We start from the raw sequence: 12810 nt of genomic DNA, 5'->3' as shown, positions 1-12810 counted from the left end.
GAGCTTTCACAAGAATCAACTTTTTTTCTCTGCTGTTTAGAAGAAAGTTTAATTACCGTAATTACAGGGGATTTCTCATAGGCACAGTTTGGCATGTCTCCACTCTCATATGTTGACTATCATCACCATTTCATGTTTACAAGGTGCACAGTGAAATGCACAAAGGTAGGCCTATGTATTGTATACAATGAAGAGTAACACCATTTTGCTCTGGAATTCTGAAAATAAGAAACGGCAAAGTTCTGTTCTTACCAGGCACGTGCACTCCAATACGGCAGGGGAGGCACGGCCTCACCAGCTCCAGAGAGAATGATGAGATGCAGTTAATGTGAATAATAGTAACAATAACAGCTATTGTTTTCCAGCATCTGCACCATAACTACCATTTGAGCAGTATTTAAACAGTTTCACTCATTTTCAATCATTTCCGTGGCCAAAATCGTAATATTTGCCCATTTCATGTCAAATTGCTCCGAATACGCTGAATTTGGGGCAACTCTGAACTGGCCTCACCCCGGATTGCGCAATCCCTCGTTAACAAAGTTGCGCGCATGCGCCATGTTGCTCGTTCTGTGAATGCAACCTGGTAATATTGTATTAAACGTTTTTATACACTTAATAGAAGTATGTATGGTGTGCCCTCATTTCCTGATATTTTTTAAATATTTTCTACGTGTGATTATCATTTCTTTACTCTGGACGCTTTGGCATAACGCCCACTGAAATATACAATGGTGAGGCGAGCAGTAGCCTGGCCGCAGACTCCTTCTGGTGTTGAGTCTTGCTGGACAGTTACGTCATAGCGAATCTGAAGTTCACAGTACAGTCAGTCGGTGTTGTTGGCTAGCTTGTTCACGTTGACTGCTACAAGTGGATTTCATAACGAAACTAAGAGCATTCTCAAAGTTGGATTTCCAAGGGGAAAATATGTGATAAAGAATGGAGGACCGACAGAGCTGAAGGGTTTTCTACTCAGGTGACCGGTCAGAATAACTACCCGATCATTTCAAAGTGAGTGGTACAACACTGCAGAAAATATTGTTGTTTCCCCTGTGTCTTGTTTGCAACCGGCGAGAATGTGTGGAAGACCATTCGCATGGGATTTTACGACTTAACAATTTACTAAGGACTAAGGAGCCTCACGAAACACAAATCCTCGCGGCTACTCATATTCAATGCCAAATTGCTTTGGACGTTTGGGGCGACGTTTGGGGCTTTGGATGAACAGCACCGGCTAAAGTAACGTTAGCATGCACAACGCTAAAGTGAAGGAAAAGAGCGGCGCATGGACCTGATGCACGAGTTCAGGTAGGACCAATTTCCTATGTGTGTGAAGCCTGTGTTTGTGAGACCCGTGGGGAGGGAGAGAATCCGCCGTGATTCTTGTCCAGTGTGGTAGCTTTTGTTATGGGCACCGGATTCTCATGTGCCCGGTAACTGTTTGTAAAGTTGAGTACAGGGTACCGTTGAGGTAAATCAAATATACCCGTGTAACTACAAGACTCTGATTTAATTCCAAGGTGTAGGCATAACAGAAATGACAGTCCCAAAATATTTGGTGACCATATCGAAGCGTGTGTAATATCTGTTTACTTTGACATTCGCTTCCTGCCACACCTTTGTTCCACATCGCTTGCCGTAGCCTCGTACAAGTAGATGTAGGCCTACTAGGCTAGTGACAATGGCCCCAAAATTTTGAGACACCCCAACCGGAGGTAGAACCAAACCTAACAATGTTTTTCCTCATCTCTAAGGTCTCCCATACATGAAATTGATTCTTAGCCAAAATGATTTTACTGCTAAGCCTAAAAAATGTACACATTTTCATAAGCACCTCCAAACCAAAAAAGCACCAAAAATGTGACCTCTCCGTATGGGAGTAATGACATAAAACCCCATGTAGAAAATGAACAGAAAGTCTGAGAGCTTTGAAATTAGGTATGCGTGTCCCCAAGGGCCAGATGTATCTGGTAGAAGTGGTTGGATGTGGATATCTTGAAAGATGAAGTAGATATAGGCCTCTAATCACACACCTGAAATAGGCGGACATTAGAAAAAAATGATATCTATACAGAATGTAATCATTTACTTTGTAATTGCTTTGTCAGACAATGTCATATGCACACATATTATAGCTTGTTGGAAAGGGGAGATTGTACTGAATCTAGCAATACCAAATATGTATATATATTGTGAATATTGAAGATGGTATATCGCTCAATGTATGAGGTGTCCAGAATGAAAGACATCTAAATGGAGATAGAGACCCTATTTCAATGCATTTTAGTGATGAGAGGAATGCTCACAACCTCTACAACATATCATTCAATGTATGAGGGGTCCAAAAAAAAGAAATAAAATGAACCAGTCCATGTAGATATACTAGTTTAAAGGTAAGTAATTAATACACCTTCATGGTGCTGTAGTGTAGCATAGTGTATTTCAGTAGGCCTATAATATTACCAAATAGAGAGTGTCATTTAAATACAACACAGTGAGGGAACTTCTATGGTATAAGGATGTTTGTTCTTCAATTTTCCTCACAATAGTATAGTGTACCACCATAGATACACTATACCATAACATTGCACTACTGTGTGGAATTGATAAGCCCAAAGCACCTATTCTAAAGGGCCATTTTCTGGTCAGCCTTTGACATTGGCTACATTTCACTTTCAATCATTCACATAATTATTAGTGACAACATGGCTTACATTTGGACAGTCAGGAAAGGAGCCAGAGATTGACCTACAGTGCCTTCAAAAAGTCTACACACCCCTCTTCAAATGTCAGGTTTTTGTGATGTAAAAAAATGTCAGAAAGACAAATAAATTCACAGCTTTTTCCACCTTCTATCTAAACTATTAACCTGTACAATGCAATTGAGAAACAAGCATAAAGCTTTAAATGGAAACAATAGAAAATAAAAAACTTCAATTAACATGGTTGCATAAATATACACACCCTTAAATTAATACTTAGTTGCAGCACCTTTGGGCTTGTCTGGGCTATTCCAAAACCTCAATATTATTCTGGTGAAGCCATTCTTTTGTAGATTTAGGCGTGTGCTTGGAGAAATTGTCGTTCTGAAAGATTAGTTCCTCTGCATCTTCACCTTTAAACCAGGGGGCCAAAGATTTTGTGCCACTACCACGGCCCCTGTGGAAATTTTCATAATTCCCTCCTCCCTAATGAAGGCCCCAGTTACAGCTGAAGAAAAAGAGCACAAAAGAACAATGCTGCCACCACCATACTTCATGTTAGGTATGGTGTTACTTCGGTGATGTTTTGTGCCAAAAATACCTTTTGGAATTATGTCCAAAATGTTCAACCTCAGTTTCACCTGACCATAACACATCTTCCCACATGCATTTGGGAGATTACAGAAGTATTTTTTGCAAAATTTACCTCACCAAGATTGAACTTTTTGGTCATAATTCAAAATGGTATGTTTGGCGCAAAACATCACAGCAATAACACCATACCTAACATGAAGTATGGTGGTGGCAGCATTGTTCTTTTGTGCTGTTTTTCTTCAGCTGTAACTGGGGCCTTCATTAGGGAGGAGGGAATTATGAAAATTTCGACAGGTGCCGTGGTAGTGGCACAAAACCGTCGCCCCCCTGGTAGAAAGGTGAAGATGCAGAGGAACTAATCTTTCAGAACGACAATTTCTCCAAGCACACGCCTAAGTCTACAAAAGCATGGCTTCACTAGAATAAGATTGAGGTTTTGGAATAGCCCAGACAAGCCCAAAGGTGCTGCAACTAAGTATTAATTTAAGGGTGTGTATATTTATGCAACCATGTTAATTGAAGTTTTTTATTTTCTATTGTTTCCCTTTAAAGCTTTATGCTTGTTTCTCAATTGCATTGTACAGGTTAATAGTTTAGATTGAAGGTGGAAAAAGCTGTGAATTAATTTGTCTTTCTGTCATTTTTTACATCACAAAAACCTGACATTTGAGGAGGGGTGTGTAGACTTTTTGAAGGCACTGTATATTCAATATTTTTTGAACACAGGCATTTCTGTCCTTCACAAAAATGAAAACAGAGAAAACATACGCATACAAATTATAAGGTTACAAGGAGAGGATATGCTACAGTCCTTAAAACAAAACATTGAGAACAACTTTGTCTGAATTTAAAACTACAATCATGGAAAAATTTTGGAGGGTTTGCCCTTGACATGGATTTGTTTACCTCGGCCTACTATCTGGAAGGTGCGTCAAAAGCTTAACAGCACAATTTGATACTTGGTACCAACAACATGCCTTTCTCCTGAGATCTTAGAAGTAGCTGTTACTGCATTACATAGCTGAGACCCATCCAATTGAATGTAAAGTTACTTACAAAACATATAATAAACGGCAACAAAGAAACAGGGTGTTGGGAAAATACAGAGCACAGGCATACTCAGAGTATCAGAGGAAGTTCAGAGGGATGACCAAACGCTTGTGTCAGCTGGTAACTTTTCCGACTATTGGGGATTAAGTTACCTTCTATTAGAAGGCAAGGCCAGACCGTTTGTGTTTCAGTATCATGAAGCAACATTAGCCTACATTTTAACAGTCCCTTCCAGGGGATAATTGTGCTAGTCCAGGGGTTCCCAACCTTTTTCAACTTGGGGCCCACTCAAAATTGTCAAAAAAGTTCGGGGCCCACATCTGACCCAATTAAGAATAAAACTCAAATAAATCAACAACAACACACCAAAATATGATTATAATTTGTAGAAAATGATTTCAAGGCCCACTTGGAATACCTTCAGGGCCCATGCGATAGTCATTGAGCAAAATTGTGGCATGTCATAGAACCTGAGTTGCATATTGGGTCAGGTACTGTCTGATTTTCTGTAAAACAGTACTAAGTAAATGAGGTGATGTATTCAGAAAATTATACGCAGTCATCAATAATACCACCAAGGTTTATTGCAACCGTTTCTGTGGTAACAGTGGTCAACCTTGTGTACAGATTGATATAATGGCAGATGATGATGGTGGTCCTCCATCCATGTGAACAGGTCAAGACAACTGTTTATTGTCTGCATAGCAGGGATACGAGAAGCAAGGGGAGTATAACATCACCCAGTGAGATAATATACAGTATAAATGGCAAAGAGAGGAGGGACCTGCACAGAATATCTTGACACCCCTGAGGGGATTTGAGTTGAGGACAGTTATCATGTCTACCATGACATACTAAAGGAATGCCCAGTGTTGAAGGATTTTAACTTACAGCGGTCTGCACCTGATGCCCATGTTTAAGAGTATAGTATGGAGTGTGCTTTGACTAACTGTATTGAAGTAGAGTAGAGTAAATGCAGAGTTAGGTGGTCTGTCCCTTTTGCTCTCATAAGCCTTATTCACAATAAATTGTACATTTAGCAAATGGTTTTATTGAAAGCAATGCACTAGAGAGAACATAATCTGTCATGTATGTGTAACAGAGGCTAACTAGCAGAGTTGGCGTGGAACGTTAGTAAACCTCCCTCCCAATAGCCTCATCACAGTGTTGATGCCGTTGGGCTGGGGGACCGGTCCTTTAGTCCAGCGTTACCCTACTGTGCCTACCATTTCCGAGCCGTTGTAGTTGACGAGGTGACAGGTTTGCGTCCCCAAGGGGGACGGACTGTGCAAGACGACCTCCGCACATATGTAATTGCTAAACCAGAGACCAAGATAAAAAGAAGAGTGATGGAAATCTGACATTTTCTATCTTCATGTGGTTCACCTGTTTCTCCCTGGTCCAGCCAAACTCTTTGTTTAGCTGCAGTACATGATGTAGCAGCTGGATTGAATTGGAGTTAAATTGAGTGGAGGCAGAGGCAGGCTTAGTGACTGTTGAAATGTAGTTCACCATCAATTCATAAGGACAATAATGTATAGTCCCTTATTTTCATGAACAGGCCATATCCATACCTCTCATCCAAATTGCCAATAATGACTTGCCAAAATTGTATTCTTAAAACAAAAACAAAAAACAAAAAAACAGTGTTATCTGAGACCAGATGAAGGAAACCGTGAGACATCCTAGTTCTTGGTCAATACAGTACAGCCATAGGCATTAGTCATTAGGTGGAATCTCACCAGTAGGCTATAGATATGGCGATGTATAACTTTACTAACACTTAATGGCAGAAAGTGGGTTAGTAAAACTATGAAGCCATTCATTGGATATATTTGCTATTCCTCATCCCTTTTTATTACAGTTGGCTCATGACATAAAATCCTGAAGCTACACTATATTTGAAAAGCTTTTGCTTGCTACAGTCAGACACAATCACATATCAAATATGCAAACACATATCGTGCCCTCTATAATTACAGCAGACCAGGTTAGAGCAGGACTAAAACCCATTAAGACATGTACTGCAGAATTGGATGAGCTACTGGAAAATGTATTGAACCTGAGTGTACATCTTATAAGACACCAACTATGGAAAACATCATGCCTGTTCCCAAAATGCCACATCCAAAAAAGCCCTCACTTCACATATAATGAAGAGAATGTTGCTTCTGTAGACTCAGACCCCAGGTAAGCCATGCACTGGACCTAGTACAGTTTGCATACCAAGAGAAGATTGGAGTGGATGATGCCATCACAGACATGCTGCACAGGACATGTAGAGTCATGGTCCTTGACTTTTCCAGCCCTTTCAACTTTTCCCTTCTTGTCAATGTCTGTTATGAGACTGTTTGCATAAAATCTGATTCTCTGTGAATGCTTTGGAGAGATATGACTCACTGAAGTTTTAGTGATCGAAAATCACACACATATGTTTTCATTTGTTCTGACCACAAGGCGGGCCAAATGTTTGCCATGCCCGGGCCGGATTTGGCCCGCAGGCCTTTGTTTGGAGACCAAGGCTGTAGGCTGTATTAAGGAGGGGCAGGAGGGGAAGTATAGGAGTCTTGTGGAGGGCTTTGTGCATTGGTGTAAACTCAACCACCTACAACTCAACATTTCTAAGGCCTAGGAGATGATGGTGGATTTTTTTAGGTCTAAGTTAGCTCTACTAACAGTCTCCATTGAAGGTGATGAAGTGGAGATTGTAAGAACATGTACTGTAAGTATTTTGGAGTATACTAAGACAATAAATTGGACTGGTCAGCCAACACAGATGCAGTGTACAAAAGAAGTTAGAAGGCTGTGGTCCTTCAATGTCTGCAACAAACTATCAGACTGTGGAAGCCAGTGTATGTCCTTTTCTGTGCAGTTATGTGCAGGGGAGGGGACACAATGTAGTCGGTGCTAGGGGACTTTGGCTGGTGAGAAAAGCAGATAAAAGATCTCTTAATAAACTGAAGAACACCCACTCGATAACACCATTATAGGATATTGGAAATGAAAATCACTTCACCCAAGAGCTATCCGAAGTGACCCCTCTGCATAGTGTTTATTCTATAAAGTTTACTTAAATCTATATTCTCTACCTAAAATGCAGAGTTTTCGAGTGATGTAAGTCTGATGAGCTAGCTGCATGGCATTAGAACTAGGTGGCATCACTGCATTTTCCAGCTTTACAATAGCCTACAGATGTGCAAGCAATACAAGAGATTTTGATAAATATGTGTATATTTTCACCCTAATCTGATTATTCATGAAATATAATCTAGAGCACCACATACCAATTATAAGTTTATTTGAAGTAATATACTGTTGAAGATGTTGTGAGCATTCCTCTCATCACTAAAATGCATTGAAATAGGGTCTCTACTGTATCTCCATTTAGATGTCTTTCATTGTGGACACCTCATACATTGAGCGATATACCATCTTCAATATTCACAATATAGATACATATTTGGTATTGCTAGATTCAGTTCAATCTCCCCTTTCCAACAAGCTATAATATGTGTGCATATGACATTGTCTGACAAAGAAATTACAAAGTAAATGATTACATTCTGTATAGATATCATTTTTTTCTAATGTCCGCCTATTTCAGGTGTGTGATTAGAGGCCTATATCTACTTCATTTTTCCAGATATCCACATCCATCCTCTTCTACCAGATACATCTGGCCCTTGGGGACAAGCATACCTAATTTCAAAGTTCTCAGACTTTCTGTTCATTTTCTACATGGGTTTTTATGTCACTCCCATAGGCCTACAGAAAGGTCACATTTTTGGTGCTTTTTTGGATTGGGGGTGTTTGTGAAAATGTGTAAAAAATGTAGGCTTAGCAGTAAAATCATTTTGGTTAAGAATCAATTTCATGTATGGGAGACCTTAGAGATGAGGAAAAACATTGTTAGGTTTGGTTCTACCTCCGGTTGGGGTATCTCAAAAACTAAGGCACTTTTGGGCTTATTGTCACTAGCCTATACATTTGCACGAGAATCCAGTTCGTATCACGAAAGCTATCACACCGGTTTGTTCGCCGTGGTGCTCAGTGGTCTATATGACACCATGTTTTGAATCCTGTGTGTCTTGAGCATCCGCCGTGATGCTCAGTCTACATTGCTGCTGCTGTGTGGTTTATGTGAGATCACTGTTTGAATCCTGTGTGTGTGTGTGTGAGAGCAGTGGGCTGTGAAGGAGCTTACACTCTCCACTACTCTCCCCTCACCTACCCTCCTCTTCTCCCCTCCTTTTCTCCTCTCCTCTCCTCTCCTCTCCTCTCCTCTCCTCTCCTCTCCTCTCCTCTCCTCTCCCCCTCTCCTCTCTTCTCTCCTTTCCTCTCCCCCTCTCCTCTCTTTTCCCATCTCCTCTCCCTCTCCTCTCCTCTCCTTGAGCTCCTCTCCTCCTCCTCTCCACTCCTCCTCCTTTCTCCTCTCATCTCTTCTCCTCTCTCTTCTCCTCCCCTCTCCTCCTCTCTCATCTCCTCTCTCCTCTTCTCTCCTCCTCTCCTCTCCCCCCCTTCTCTCCTCTCCTCTTCTCTCCTCTCCTCTCCACTACTCTCCTCTCCTCTGCTCTGCTGTCCACATTGGTGCTGTGTGGTATATGTGAGACCACTGTTTGAATCCTGTGTGTGTGTGTGTGTGTGTGTGTGTGTGTGTGTGTGTGTGTGTGTGTGTGTGTGTGTGTGTGTGTGTGTGTGTGTGTGTGTGTGTGTGTGAGAGAGAGATCTAATAGCATTTTCTCTGCGGAAATGCAGTAAGCTTATGTCAAAATATGTAGGCCTACCTTATGTTAAGAAAGCTGCTATGACATATGGAACTTGTCGGTAGGCCTATTTGGCAATTATTTATTTGAAAATCTGATATTGAAAAAGTTGCCTCACCAGCCATAAATCCCAGCGCACGTTACTGGTTCTTACACATTAGTATGATCTGATACACTTGTGCTGGAAGAACTAGTGAAAATGGAAAACGCTTAAAAGTGGAGATAATAGATATGCACCATAAACACAGTATGTGATGCTTCTCAATGAAGCAGAAGAAATAATGAAGGCATTTATTTCCTCAAACTGCACTAATAATCATACATATATATCAAGGACATAGTCTAATTACAACATTACAAGGTTGAAACATGCATCAAACACCACTATTCCTGGTCATAGAGCTCTTCAGCGTTGACGTCAACTTGTATGCGGCGTTTGGACTACCGGTTCGATGGCGATTTTTTACATTGCAAAACGCCATAGAGATTCAGGTTTGGCAAAAATATAAGTTGCACGGCAACAACGAACATTAGCGTGTCCCCGCATCCCTTTCTCATTAGTGGAACGGATCGTATCATCATGTTGGTGTATTCACATGTTAAATCATGACGATTATAATTCAATATTGCTAACCCCTTTCTGATCATTAAAACTTCCGAACTACATACTTTCCTTTGGTTGTCATGGGTACAACCCTCCGCACGTACATGCCGTTAGATACAGGCGCCGCTTCTGTAGTCGCCAAAAGCTTCCGGGTTTAGCATATGGACGCAACATCGTATTTATGTCGAAGTTTGACACAAAATGATCAACCATGTCATACCTACAGCCTATTTTTAACACCCTCGACAGTTTGCGGGGGTTCGCTAAGCGCGTGCTTGCACTCGGAGCTTATTTGAAATTTACCCCTATTCATTCTCAATGGAGGCCGGAAGCCGATACGAACCAGGAAGTCCTTAAATGCTAACATTAAAGACTACAATCTACTACATGCTTCCGCGTTACTGAAGAACTCTATTTCAATGCTATTTTAAGGCCAGAGTCAATTTAAGGGCCCTGAGGCGGCCATCTTGAAAATGAGGCCTTTCCTGAAGTCAGATTTTGGTAGATTTTTAGTATGTTGTTAAGTACATCTGATAGTACTGTAAACCACTGAGAAACCTTTTGTTAGAATTTTTTTGGGGTTAGGTGTATTTTTCTCATAAATGCACTCGACTACCTTGCATCCTCCACTTGTGCTTGTGGCCTCGCCCTGCCTCCTGGCCCCTCCTCCGTGGAGAAAACGACAACGTTTCCCAGCTGTTTTTCATTCACCATCCCAATTGCAAATGAGAAAATGACTTTACAATTGAGCTTTTGCGAGATATTGAAATATAATGCTGTTGTCAGTGATGTCATCATGACGTATTACTTCCTGGTATGAGGCCACAAGCACAAGTGGAGGACGCAAGGTCGCATATTGGAACGCACACATTGTGTGTGCTCAGGGTGGGACGATACATGGGCAGTCATGGGTGAGCGGTTAGGGCGTCAGACTTGCATCCCAGAGGTTGTCGGTTCGACTCCCAACCCGCCAGGTTGGTGGGGGGAGTAATCAACAAGTGCTCTCCCCCATCCTCCTCCATGACTGCATGGTACCGTCCCACCGCACTGCTCCCCATGGGGCGCCACTGAGGGCTGCCCCTTTGCACGGGTGAGGCATAGATGCAATTTTGTTGTGTGCAGTGTTCACTTGTGTGCTGTGGAGTGCAGGGCAGGACACTGGCACCTGCCAACCGGCCAAATGCTGGTAAAACTTGGCTGTGGCTAATAACAATTACAGTGCCACTAGCCAATGTGGCAGGTAGCTTATTCAATGGTATAGGGGTGGTTGACGTTTAAGGGCGTAACGCCCAAAAAAAAAAAAAGTTTTTCAAATTCCTGAAAAAAATGATAGATAAAAATTGAAAAAAAATAGAAAAAAATCAAGCATACACTCTTAAAAAGGCTGGGTCAAAAACAACCCAAATTGGGTTATTTTCTGACCCAGGCCCTGGTTCAGTATTGGGCCTACCCTTTGCCTGGGTTAAAATATTTTAACCCTCAGATTGGGTCATTCTTCTAAACCAACTAAATGGGTCATTCTGACCAAATTGCTGTGTTAAAAGAACCCATTACATGGGTCAGACCTACTACCACATTATTGGGTCATATTGACTTCTTTGTTGGGTTCATATTTTAACCCAATATTGGGTATTTAAATTGCAAGGAGATTTACAAAAAACAATTATGACTTTACATTAGTACATTAAGGTGAAATATACCAGAATTGTTTACCAATACAATTGAGATCAATTTAAAAAACAAAATACAAGAATGCATAATATTTCAGATCTCTTTTTTTATTGCTGAACAATGTAGATAATAAGTATACTATAATATCACAGCAGTGTAGCAGCAGTATCACAGCAGTGTAGCATTTACGGCCCGTACCCACACAGAGTAATTCCGCTCCGCTCTCATTGACTTTGAATGGGGGCGATATCGCGCTTGACAGCGCGGAGGGGAAGCGATATCGCAGCGGGACGCGGTTTGATATAGACGAGATCTCTATATCATGCAAATTTGATGGTCCAATAACCAATCAGATGGGCGTATGGGTAGCAAGGGCGGGAGTTACAAAAAAAATTGAAAAACATGGCGGCGATTTCTGTGATTTCCAACATCACGTTTTTGCTTAATATAAAGACCCTAAATGCTTATAAATGTTGATGTAAAATGATTGATGTAAAAATGCACCACGAACTTATGTAACACAAATAGGTTACCCCACATTGCCATTTGATCACTCGATGTTTTGAGCTAACCGGGTAAGCTAACGTTAGCATTTTACCAGAACCAGGCAGCTACAAGCTTATATTAGACTACTTCTGTACTTCTATAATGATATAACGGGGCTTAAATGTTATCTAGGACCAAAACACAATCAAATTTAAGCCATGTACACACTGTGTTGTGATATTGGGTGAGTAATGTGTGCAAACGACCTTTCGCCGTTTGTTATCTCGCTCGGTCTACCCGGTGTCAGCTGCGAGACACATGCCGCGCCGCGAGGCTCGAAAGTCGGGTGAGCAGCGTTGTTAGCCCCGGGGAGAATCTACTGGGAGTATCCGTGACCACACCCCCAGCGCGATATTGCGCGTCGCGGATCACGCCTGCCAATTTCCCCAGTCGGTACTAGGCGTAACACATCATAGCATTGAAGCAATAAAATCTTAATTGAATTTACATGCATCTTTTTAGCCTCTTTGCAAAGATGGGTTATCAGCAAGACTGATCACTCATGACCGAAAAGACTCAACTACATCACAGCAACATTGCTATGACATTACCAAGAGCTTTAAGTAACAGGTTAAAACTCAGTCATTACAATATTGGTGACAGTAAAGTTAAAACATAGGGTCTGCTAAAAGGGGTTAAAGGAAATGGTTCTGTTTTACCAATGTACCATTTGATTTCAGTGACACTGTACAATTATAGAAATTCAAAAATTTAGTTTCACCTTACCTTTTGTATAGCACACTGTAAAACAGCACATTAAAATGTTTAACCCCTTTGCGAAGAGCCCATGTGCTTTGCACAGAGAATATGTTGCTTTTTAGCTATGAGTAAACAGACCCGCCAGCAGGTCCATCTGCACAAACAGGCTTCTCACCGTACT

General features: G+C 41.3%; 2 protein-coding genes across 4 annotated transcripts in view; one reads left to right on the top strand and one right to left on the bottom strand.

Annotated features, from left to right (window-relative positions):
* LOC134464179 (zinc finger protein 664-like) overlaps positions 1–12810 on the bottom strand; it is a 268197-nt gene that overhangs the window by 117920 nt on the left and 137467 nt on the right. The window lies entirely within an intron of this gene.
* LOC134464172 (gastrula zinc finger protein XlCGF26.1-like) overlaps positions 1–12810 on the top strand; it is a 61588-nt gene that overhangs the window by 38028 nt on the left and 10750 nt on the right. The window lies entirely within an intron of this gene.

The sequence above is a fragment of the Engraulis encrasicolus genome, chromosome 15, assembly GCF_034702125.1.
Source record: "Engraulis encrasicolus isolate BLACKSEA-1 chromosome 15, IST_EnEncr_1.0, whole genome shotgun sequence".
Taxonomy (NCBI): Eukaryota; Metazoa; Chordata; class Actinopteri; order Clupeiformes; family Engraulidae; genus Engraulis; species Engraulis encrasicolus.
Note: the sequence above shows the minus strand (reverse complement) of the source record. Positions and strands in the feature narration are given on the sequence as shown.